Source organism: Berghia stephanieae, chromosome 4 (genome assembly GCF_034508935.2).
Source record: "Berghia stephanieae isolate SIO BIC M18660-M18661 chromosome 4, UCSD_Bste_1.3, whole genome shotgun sequence".
Taxonomy (NCBI): domain Eukaryota; kingdom Metazoa; phylum Mollusca; class Gastropoda; order Nudibranchia; family Aeolidiidae; genus Berghia; species Berghia stephanieae.
The window spans coordinates 93,536,131-93,548,630 of record NC_088363.1 but is presented as its reverse complement, the minus strand read 5'-3'; the positions used below and the strand labels follow the sequence as shown (position 1 = coordinate 93,548,630).

Below are 12,500 nucleotides of genomic sequence, written 5' to 3'. Positions count from 1 at the left end.
GGTACTTGGTACTTGTAGAGGCACTTGATTTTGTCACTGGACCAACCTGTTGTACACTGACAAAATGTCTTTCATACATTTTGGACAAAGAACTTTCGCTTTATAATATAACTGTTTACTAAAATGACCACTAACTTGCCAGATTTGCCTTAATTAAGATATGCCTTTGAATTCTTAGGTTAGCTTTTCTTCTTTTTTTTTAAAAATCAATACGCTTCAACAGTCATGTCGTCACTTCCCTCGTAATGACGCATGGTAACTTAGTAACTGGCTCTAAACTATCAGAACAATGACGGACGCCCTTATGACATATTTCTCCGACGAGCATAATAAAAGCATATCCAGAGGAAAAAAAAACCATTATAAATCTGATCATGTTTTGACTTTTACACATTCTGATAACAAGACATATGAAAAGTTCTAGCCAGCATGAAGAATAAAAAGTACCGATTTTCTTTGTTTAGAACCAAGATGGCCGCCGTTGCTGGGCGACGTGACACCACACTATTGAATCCAATCGCGACCCATCATCTCAAAACGGTATTATATCGAATGAATAGGTGTCCTGAAAGCAAAAGTAGAAATAAAATAATGAGAATTAGGGCCATCAAGTTTTGTGCAATGCAAGAAATATAAATATTATTCATCTTCCGCAAAAAAAAAAAAAAACGAAAAAAAAACAAAAAAAAACGAACACCAAAATAATTTTTAAAAAGGAAAAAAAAACCCCAAAAAAACAAAAACAAACAAACAAACAAAACAAAAAACGAAGTGTTGCTTCTGACTTGGGGCATCTTGTAAAGCGCTTTGACTGAATATGGTCTTTTGACTTCCAATGGCGGGCAGGAGGTTAATTACTGTGTCTTTTATTCCCCTATAATTTGTTTTCCGAGTTGCCTTCTGTCTTTGTCTTGGAATGTGATTACTTGGTTTGTCCTGGCCCTTGTCGGAGTCTTCGGCTGAGAGGGGAAACAGTCAAAAATATAGTGTTAGTTTGCTAATTAACGCGACCCAGTTACCCTTCTGGAGCACCATTATAGAGTGCAAAAAGTTCTTTAGTTATTTTTCAAGGAAACACACACACACACAAAAAAAGAAGAAAAATCCCCCCCCCCCCCCCCAAAAAAAAAAAAAAAAAAAAAAAAAATCAATGCAAACTGTGTCCTGCCGCACAGATGACTCGACACATTGTCACCAAATCTCACCTCTCTCTTGACGGACCTGATTTGACCAAACTGTTGACTTCCCCATTAGTGCCACGAGCTTTGGGACTTTTGTGCCATGGGAGCGATCTATATTCATGTTTTCGTCCCACCGAGTCATCAATCACGTGATTTGTTGCTGTCCAACGATTGGATTTTCTGAACAAATGCAAACACGCTGCTTTGTTCATGAAAGTTGTAAACATACCCATGTGTCAAGCTGACACAATGACCAATCGTAATGTTAGACAGTTCCAAATACTCTTCAACAGTCGTAACGTCACTTCCTTCCTAATGACGCATGGTAACTTAGTAACACTGGCTCTAAACTATCGGAACAATGGCGGACGCCCGTATGAAATAGTTCTCCGGCGAGCTTAACGGGCATCCAGAGGGGAAAAAAAACATAAATTTGATCATGTTTTGACTTTTACACATTCTGATCACAAGGCATATGAAAAGTTCTAGCCAGCATGAAAAATAAAAAGTAATGATTTTCATTGTTTAGAACCAAGATGGCCGCCGTTGCCAGGCGGCGTGATATCAGACTATTGAATCGTATTGGTGAACACTTTTCACTATGTGGTCACTTTGAGCATATTTTGCAGTGTGGCCAATGACCTCGAGCACATGGAAAGTTAATATAAATCACGCCCATTGTAATACCACTTGTCACCCGTGTGATCCTGACACCGGCATACGTTCTTTAATAAGGAGATACATGTATATCTATGGAAAACTGTGACACGGGCTAATATCTGAGTACGGTGAGAGCGGGGCTCGAACTCAGGACCTTCCAATCCAAAGGCGAGTGTCCTACCACAAGATGTGTGTGATACCCCACTAGATTTACACGTTCTCCACATGTACAGATACCACATAATCTCCCATAGTGGGCAGGGGGGTACATACTGTGTCTTCTATCCTCTTATATATGTTTTCCAATATGCTTTCTGTCTTTGTCTTGGAATGAGATTATTTGGTTTTGTCCTGGCCCTGGCCGGAGTCCTAGCTGGGAGGGAAACAGTCAAATGCATAGTTATTGTTTTGGGAGATGATATTTTTTTCCTTGTAAATCATCTCTCTGTTATGTATTATTATATGTTATTTTGAATGTATAATGTAAGCATTTGAGTGTATTCCTCTTTGTTGGATTTTGTGCTTGTGTCCGGATGAGACTCATAGGTGATATCAAACTAAGTACATTGGTGGTATGCTCTTGGAATGTACATCTGTTCCCAGTTCCCCTTTGTCTTACTTTCTCTTGGGTGCTTTAATTGTAATTCTAGAACTTTTTACTATCCCATTTTCTTCCTTTTTACTGGCGCTGATATAACCTAAATGTGTTTCAAGGCCGTAAAACCCTTAAAAACAACAAAAAACATACCACATAATATTCTATAGATAAAGTAATACCACTTGCCGATTAATTATATCTAGAATATGCCAGTAATTTAAATAATATGACAAGGCAGTAATTTTTCTTACCTGCAGATGAAAATGGCTTCTCGAATACTTCACTAATTTCTTCCTTTATCTAAAAGAAAGTATCTATCTCTTAACGTCCACAATCTCATGAAAATGGCGCCCACCGACAGTGTTGATGCGCTGTCGTGTCGTCATAATGTAAACAATGGCAGTGATTGGTCAACATAATGAACTACACAGGTTTTACTATCTATGGTATAAGTTAAGTTTTAAGCCAGCCTTTTTTGTGAGTGGTTCTCACTAAATTATTCAAATCAGACTATAAATTTTAATAATGATTAAGCGTAGTTTTATGTTGGTAATTATATCCGGCGGCTGGTATTATGAGGTTTTTTTTTATAACTAAACGCCTTGCATCAATTCCTCGATACAAAATTATTCAGTTTATATGCGAACATATCCACAGAAACACACACACACACACACACACACACACACACACACACACACACACACTGAGTCTTGGTGATGCAATAAGTGCATTACTTTACCTTTCGATCAACTCACATCTTGCTCTACTCACTACTCTCTCTCTCTCTCTCTCTGTATCTCTCTACCTCTCTGTCTCTCTCTCTCCCTCTCTCTCTCTCTCTCTCTCTCTCTCTCCCCCCTCTCTCTCCCTCTCTCTCTCTCTACCTCTCTCTACCTCTCTCTCTGTCTCTCTCTCCCCCTCTCTCTCTCCCTCTCTGTCTCTCTCTCTCCCTCTCTTCTCTCTCTCCCTCTCTGTCTCTCTCTCTCCCTCTCTCTCCCTCTCTCTCCCTCTCTCTCTCCCTCTCACTCTGTCTCTCTCTCCCTCTCTCTCTGTCTCTCTCTCTCTCCCTCTCTGTCTCTCTCTCCCTCTCTCTCTCCCTCTCTCTACCTCTCTCTCTCTCTGTCTCTCTCTCTCCCTCTCTCTCTCTGTCTCTCTCTCTCCCTTTCTCTCTCTCTCCCTCTCTTCTCTCTCTCCCTCTCTCTCTCTCTCTCCCTCTCTCTCTCTCCCCTCTCTCTCTCTCCCTCTCTCTCTCTCTCTCCCCCTCTCTCTCACTCTCCCTCTCTGTCTCTCTCTCTCCCCTCTCTCTCTTCTCTCTCTCCCCCCCCTCTCTCTCCCTCTCTCTCTCTCTCTCTCTCTCTCTCTCTCTCTCTCCGCCCAATCGTCTGAGATTCTATAATTAGATATATATGATTGTGTCTGGTAAGGGGAGATAAGATAGACGACAGGTGAGTAAACAGTTGGTGTTTTGTCTTCAAATCGTTCCACTTAAAGTGCACGCAGTTTAACTGCAGGTCTGAGGTGCTTGAATGTTTAAGGCAATAGGATTCAATAGTCTGGTATCACGTCGCCCAGCAACGAGCAGCTTGGTTCTAAACAAAGATAATCGGTACTTTTTTATTCTTCATGCTGGCTAGAACGTTTTCACATGTCATGTGATCAGAATGTATAAAATTCAAAACATGACCAGATTTATAATGTTTTTCTCCTCTGGATACACTTTTATGGTCGTCGGATAAGTATTTCATCGCCATTGTTCCGATAGTTTAGAGCTAGTTACTAAGTTACTCTGCGTCATTACGGGGGAAGTGACGTCAAGACTGTTGGAGAGTATTATAGATAGAATGAAGTTGACGTCACTCAGGTCATTGTCATTGTTTTTTGCCATCCGCGTTTATGAGTAATTCTCTCTAAACCGTATTAACCAGACTATAAACGTTCATGGTTACACAGAGTTTTGGGTGTTGGTCCGTTATACTTCCGGGTGGCAATGTTGTAAGCTTCTTAGTCAAACGCGTATTGTCGATAGAAGGAATTGTGACTTTGTGGTCTTGTGGTATGACACTCGACCTCTGATCTGTAAGTCCTTGGTTCGAGATCCCCCTTGACTTACATCCTCTCACCATCCACTTTTCTCACGTGTAAAATGAGTACCTCTATGTGGTTGACAAACAAAATGTTTAGGGCTTTACAAGCGTCATATCTAAACATTTTTTTTTAAAAATGAGCTTTAAATAGCGCAATATCCACTAAGTATTTTACTTAAACACATACCATTGATAGTCAAGCCTAAATAGTTATCTATGTTTACCAATCACTGCCATTATTTACATTATGACATTATTTACATTATGACATTATTTACATTATGTCCGAGACAACCACGCCTCTCGGACATAATGTTAATAATGTCATAATGTAAATAATGTCATAATGTAAATAATGTCATAATGTAAATAATGTCATAATGTAAATAATGGCAGTGATTGGTAAACATAGATAACTATTTAGGCTTTACTATCAATGGTATGTGTTTAAGTAAAATACAGTTTTCCCTCTTGATCAATATATATGATCGAGAAAATCGTGTGATAACTAGTCACCCATATGAAAACAATAACAACGATCAGAGAGAGGCTATTTCATTCACATACAAACAACTATGTTTGTCCGAGCACGTGTGAAGGTGTGTCACAAATTCCATGATTTGATTAGTCAAAAATCAACCGGTTAATTGGATCATCAGGTGTGGGTGAGTGAGTGGGAGTTAGAGGAATCCACGTGGTGAACGAATCGGCGATCTCAAGAAGTGGGTGAGAGAGGGATCTAGAAATGACTTTGGGTTTGAAACGAATATTTTTGTGTTCGTGGATAGCTCACACGGTAGTGCCACGCTCTCACCTGCCAGGCGGAGTTGTCGTACCAATAAGGTCGCAGGTTCAAACCCCACCACCGCCGCGAAAATTTTTTTTATTCTCTATTGTCTTCTGGCACTTTTCTACTCACTTCATATCTTGTTGTTACCAACATAAGTGCCTGCTCCACTCACTTTTCTGAATTAAAAATTCACCCCATACACCGGAGCATACTCAATGTCTCAATCGTTTCTATGTTATATGTTTGTGATGAGAATATTGGCTATTAGGCTTAACTGCTGGTCAAAATTACTTCGCGATGGTGGTGAACGAATCGGCGATCTCAAGAAGTGGGTGAGAGAGGGATCTAGAAATGACTTTGGGTTTGAAACGAATATTTTTGTGTTCGTGGATAGCTCACACGGTAGAGCCACGCTCTCACCTGCCAGGCGGAGTTGTCGTACCAATAAGGTCGCAGGTTCAAACCCCACCACCGCCGCGAAAATTTTTTTTATTCTCTATTGTCTTCTGGCACTTTTCTACTCACTTCATATCTTGTTGTTACCAACATAAGTGCCTGCTCCACTCACTTTTCTGAATTAAAAATTCACCCCATACACCGGAGCATACTCAATGTCTCAATCGTTTCTATGTTATATGTTTGTGATGAGAATATTGGCTATTAGGCTTAACTGCTGGTCAAAATTACTTCGCGATGGTGGTGAACGAATCGGCGATCTCAAGAAGTGGGTGAGAGAGGGATCTAGAAATGACTTTGGGTTTGAAACGAATATTTTTGTGTTCGTGGATAGCTCACACGGTAGAGCCACGCTCTCACCTGCCAGGCGGAGTTGTCGTACCAATAAGGTCGCAGGTTCAAACCCCACCACCGCCGCGAAAAAATTTTTTATTCTCTATTGTCTTCTGGCACTTTTCTACTCACTTCATATCTTGTTGTTACCAACATAAGTGCCTGCTCCACTCACTTTTCTGAATTAAAAATTCACCCCATACACCGGAGCATACTCAATGTCTCAATCGTTTCTATGTTATATGTTTGTGATGAGAATATTGGCTATTAGGCTTAACTGCTGGTCAAAATTACTTCGCGATGGTGGTGAACGAATCGGCGATCTCAAGAAGTGGTTGAGAGAGGGATCTAGAAATGACTTTGGGTTTGAAACGAATATTTTTGTGTTCGTGGATAGCTCACACGGTAGAGCCACGCTCTCACCTGCCAGGCGGAGTTGTCGTACCAATAAGGTCGCAGGTTCAAACCCCACCACCGCCGCGAAAAAATTTTTTATTCTCTATTGTCTTCTGGCACTTTTCTACTCACTTCATATCTAGGAATCCACGTGAAACTCGAGTTTCTCCCTCTCGCCGGAACCAACCTGTTCGTGACAGACGACTTTGCGTGCGAGGAGGAGAGAATCGCGCGCGCGGCGAACGACAAACTCGTGCAACTTATGGGAAGTGGCGGCGGCTTGTTCAACTTGAATGAAATCTCATCGCGCACACACAGTTTGTGTACACCGGTGACCGACAGATTGTGTTGAGGAGATCAAATATCACGGTGTGTTTAAGGTCCAAGGGATCGAACTGTTTCTGTTACAGATGAATGGAATCACCATAAGATAGGTAGCCTAATTAGGATCTGGTTGATTTCTGTGATTGACCTCCCGTGGTTGGTTTTCGTTTCTGTTACAGTTTTCGCCAGAGAGTTAGCCAATGTTATCATTTATGTTGTGTGTTATGAAGTAGTGTGACTAAGTACACATACCCGCTTTTATTTTGATGTGCATGCATGATGCGACCTGGCTTTGGTATTTTAATGAGATGATTGTGATTGATAGATAAATTCCTGCATGTGATTACCTAGGAATCATCAGGTTAATTCTGGATTTAACATTCATTGGATTAACGTCATTCTGTGACATCCACAGGTCCTCTCTGATTAATCTCTTTCGTAAGGTAAGTTCATATCAATAAGCTGTATTGCCAGATTATACTCAAATGGGGCATATACATTAAATAGCGCATATCCAGTTCCACTATGCTTTATGTAGGCACTTGAAAGAAGTAGCCCTCGCGAGTTGAAAAGAGGCGAGGATTTCTGTTTCCGTTTTTGAGGGGAAAAAATTTAGGAGTGTTTTAAAAATATTCATTCTTCTTTCTCAGTGAAATGAAATGACAAGTATTATATATTTCATTGGAAAGGGCATACAATTCTACATATAATGATGCTAATATTATTATCTTCCTATATCGTGGTTTTGATAAATCTTTGTGTAAAGAGATTATATGTGTTTAAACGTTTATAACTTTTAAACTAGAGATGGTCCTTCTTAATAAAAAAAACTTCCTTCTGAGATATATATTTAAGTAGCTTCTCTAAAAATTTCAGAGCAAAATATGGTTGCACTCAAAAGTTATAGCTCCCCCAAAAATGGGGTAGGCTACTACCGCAAACTCGGGGACCCAAATAGTTTTAGGGGTTTGGGAGGGCAGAGACTTTAAAAAAAAAAAGTTTCCCCCCCCTCCCAAAACCCTCAATTTTTTTTTTAAAGTTTCCCCCCTCTCAAAACCCCAAAATTATTTGGGTCCCCGAGTTTGCGGTAGTGCCAAAAACAGAACTTGTCCTCGATTGTTTGCAGAAGTTGCCACTTTCTTATATTGATTCACTTCCTGTCGTCTGCTGCGCTTTTTTTTTCACTTGAGAGATAACTTCGTTAATCCACATCAAAACTTTACAACTGTATTGCTTACAATATATGCAATTAATGTAAGTTATTTTTGTTTTAAATTATTCAATTAATTGGCGTTTTCATGTCCATGCATTAATTTTATAAGTTACGATTCTCTTTCTTTTTTTTACGATCGATTTTCACTGTTTTGATTTTGACGTTTTTCATTCTTTGACGGACGACTGTTCAATTTAGGGGAACGGGGGAGCGGAAATTTTTAAAATCACATATTTTCGATCATTTTAAACACTAACACACCCACCTCAAACATTTATCAGTCCATATCTTTGCTTTTATGGGGTCTATTTTCATTTTGAAAAGTTCAAAGTGAACAACTAAATGACGCCGATTCAGTGGTGTATTTGGTCTATCTTCATGTGAATAAACATTTTATTGTTGACTTTTCCAAAATTCCAATAGGTCATTCATTTGCATGTCGTGATCTATTTTTCCTTGATTTCAGCTGTTTCAGCTCTAAACTTTACTTTTCTCTCTCAATAAATAATTATTTTTCTGTTTGCAATGTATTACAGAGATGTTGAATTACCACATGTAAAAATTTCATAGTTGTATCTGAAGCCGTTTCTGAATTATACTTGATTATCCATTGGGTTGCTGTGTTTTGGTCACATATTTTCCTACAACATAAACTCTTCGGTCATAACTTTTAACCAGGTGAGATAGAGCGATAAGTTTTTCACTCTAGTAAATGTTTCACTCCCCTTTATTTGTCTACGCTAAATTAATACCCATATCACTATTTTGAAAAATTCTTGCAAGTGCCTACTTTATGTACCCCCCCCCCCCCCCAGCAGACCATAATATGGAACTGTTGGATTTGCTTGAAATGGGTATGTTTTAGACTTGTACACAAGAGATTAGGATGATTAGAGGTTTGATGAAAATGACATTTTTTTCTCACAAAAGTAACGTTCAGATTTACTGGCAACGTCTCCGTCGGATTATGACTGTAACATTTTCATATTTTTTCATAGTTAGATAAAACCGTTTAAATTTGAACGATTGGTAAATTTTAACCCCCTCCATACCACCCATAAGAAAATCGTCACATTTGTTACGACGCAGCCAGTTTTTTTTTCATTCTAATTTCTTGTGTCATAATAATATTTGAACAAAAATGTTTGCTATAGTTAAAGTACGAGATTTACACTGTGTTGAAGAGCTCGTTTAGCAGAGAAAAAAATGTATTGCAAGCACTAACAGATTTTGTGTTTGAGTGAAATAAATATATTTTTGTATGGGTTGGGTGTGAAGTTTTTGGGGATAATCCGGCAAATGGCTGGTAAGGAGAGAGTTAACCAGAAAAATACCTTTATATAGTTATATCGATCGATGACAATGACCCCAAACGTGTAAGAGGAAAAAGTCTTAGAACGGACACTTCAAAGTAGGCCTCAGATTTAAAAATGTATTAAAAATGAGCATGTACATAGATAGCTTTATTCAACTACCATTACCATGTAAAATCTAAAAACATTAGCTTTGATACTACGCCTATAATTTGTCTTAGAAAAATGTAATTTAATAGGCATGGGGTAAAAGTAACCCCGGGTATACTACGGATATAGTCGGTGTTAGGGTTGAGAGAGTTAAGAATGTTCCCAAGTTTTGGGTCATTTTGATCAATCAGTTTATAAAGTAAATAGTTTAGGTTAAAATGTAGAAAAAAGCGTTGTGTGAATGTATGAAGAACAGTCCTTTGTCAAATATAGAATCATTGTTCTACAGGCCAAGTGCATTCTATATTGAGCACAAGAATATACTATAAATAAATATTTTATGATAATGGGAAGTGGTGGTATATATGTAATGTATGAACAAGCCTTGTGTGGACGGACGCGGATGTGAAATAATATCATTATAGATTTCATAGAAGTTTGCTTTGAATGGTGATGATGATGTGATGAGGAGGAGGAGGAGGAGGAGGAGGAAGATAATATTATTATTACTACTACTACTACTACTACTACTACTACTACTACTACTACTACTACTACTACTACTACTACTACTACTACTACTACTACTACTACTACTTACTACTATTACTACTACTACTAACTACTTATATAATAATAATAATAATAATAATAATAAATAATAATAATAATAATAATATATATATAATATATAATAATAATAATAATAATAATAACATAATAATAAATAATAATAATATAATCATATATATGATGTTTAGAGCATTATCATATATGATAATAATAATTAATCCAGATACAAAAATCGAACAAATTCAATGTTTTTTCTACATGTATTGAGAAATTTCATTTTTTGTCGTTTTAATCGGGTATTTTCTGTGGCCACATGTATCCATCTTCTTGGGACTTTGTACTTAAGATACATTCATAGTAACTTATTGTCTGGAACCATTTATAACATGAATATATATATATATATAATATATATATATATACATATATATATATATATATATATATATATATATATATATATATATATATATATATATATATATCAGTATTTATACGGATCTACCGTGCTCAATGCGCTTCATTCACAATACTTTTTTATTATCCACTGGCAGACCATACCATAATATGGCAGACAGAAAATAAAAATCTAAATTCGATAGGGATTCTTCTTTTCCTCCCCTCTCGTGTTGTCTTCGTGTTTGAATGTCTCGTTTGTGAAAGGACACCGTCACAGACTACTGTCCGGTATTCTCTATGGACACCGTTGTCCTCCTAGCAACTCACCGCACTAGACAGGACTGTCCCAGGACGAATTTGTCCTGTCCCACTGAAGGGGCCCCCCATACGGTTTAGACCATTGCCGACTAGAGTACTATAGTTACGTCATGGTTTAGACCAAAAATCCTCTCTTGCTGTTGCTTCCTTTGGTCGAGTTTCCAACCCAGTCCGTTTACGCGTGAGTAGAGAATTTACAAGTTGAGCTCCACAGGTGATCCGGTAACCAACAAGTTTGTGTCATTTGTCGTTGTGCCCTGCGATAGGTTTCTACGTTGTTTTCATTATAGATAAAGAAAACAAGTTTTATCTAGTCTATAATTCTGTAAATCACTAGTCACATGATCAATATCTCGGTATTAATATAGAGTGATGATCGTGGTAGCTACACTTATTGTGCAGCTACTGAAATGAACTCCTTTATCATACTTTGCGGCTATGTGGTCTTGTGCTATGGCACTCGCCTTCGGATCGAAAGGTTGTGGGTTCGAGCCCCACTCTGAGCGGCGCATAGTTGAGTCCTTGGAAAAGGATATTTACTCACATTCTATCACCGTGCTCAGGTATAAAATGAGTATCTGTCCGTTAACAGCTTTGTCTCTCTGTAGGAAAAAAATTAATATCGCCTAACAGGCGTTATGTCTCGTCCTACATGTTAAGTGTTGCTGCTGGCTAAAGTCCCCTTGTAAAGCACGTTGAGCATTTATAGTGGATACTGCTCTATATAAAAGCTCAAGTTTTCTTTTTTTTTTTTATTACCTTGCACTTCCGATACACATTCTGTTTTCATTTGTAAGGCTTTGTGTTCTCGGGGTATTGCACTCGGCGTTGTACTTGTAGGTCACTGGTTCGAGTCCGACTATGGGCAGCACAAACTTGAGTCATACGAGAAGGCTTAGTGGTCACATTTTCTCGCCACACTCAGGTGTACAATAAGTACCTGGCCGCTTACAGCAGGATGTGTGCATGAGTGTGTTTGTGTGTATGCGCCCGTTTATTTGTATAATAGTTTGACACACTTTAAACACCTGTGTATCCAATTCGATTATATGTATATACACGGTGGGTATAAAACTACACATAGCACACCGCTAATATTACATCATCGCCACCTGTAGACTATACACGTCTGCTCTTTCTCAATCGGTGTGTGTGTATCTAATGTGCACATATTCTTCACTTGTTTATCATTATTATCATTTTACTATTGTTTGATGCGATTCCACACATAACCTACGAGAAGGGACTAAAATAACTCACGATATTTATAGATAGTATGCGCTTGGCAAAGAAGATCATAACATCACTCTTACAATTTCCGTTACTGCTCATAGTGCAGTGAGGTACTCATTCATAATAGGATTCGAGTGGGATAAAATGTTTAAATAACCAAGAACTCATTTGTGACCCTTCGCCTCAAAACGGTATTAAGTCGAGTTGGTTAAGATGTTGAAAATTGAATTTATAGCCAGAAATATCAGACTTGTGGTGAGTTTGTATGTTTTATTGAAGAGAATGGATACCATATTTTAGGGTGTTAATGCCAACAATTTGTATTTTTGACCAGTTTAACATTTATTTCGGCTTTTAAGCATCTAGTTCGTTCCGACATAATACCGTTTTGAGACGATGGGTCACATTTGGGGAGGGGTGTGTGCTGAGGTTACGTTATTCATCTCGGTGTACATAAATATATTAACATTGGAAAT

The 12,500-nt window shown here is 38.2% G+C and overlaps 1 protein-coding gene across 1 annotated transcript in view; it reads left to right on the top strand.

Annotated features, from left to right (window-relative positions):
• The first annotated feature begins 6,745 nt into the window (after window positions 1–6,745).
• Window positions 6,746–12,500, top strand: part of LOC144971592 (uncharacterized) — a 156,792-nt gene continuing 151,037 nt past the window's right edge. The window contains exon 1 of the mRNA XM_078912659.1: window positions 6,746–7,268. The gene's annotated coding sequence lies outside the window, so the exon portion shown is untranslated. The remainder of the gene's footprint in view (window positions 7,269–12,500) is intronic.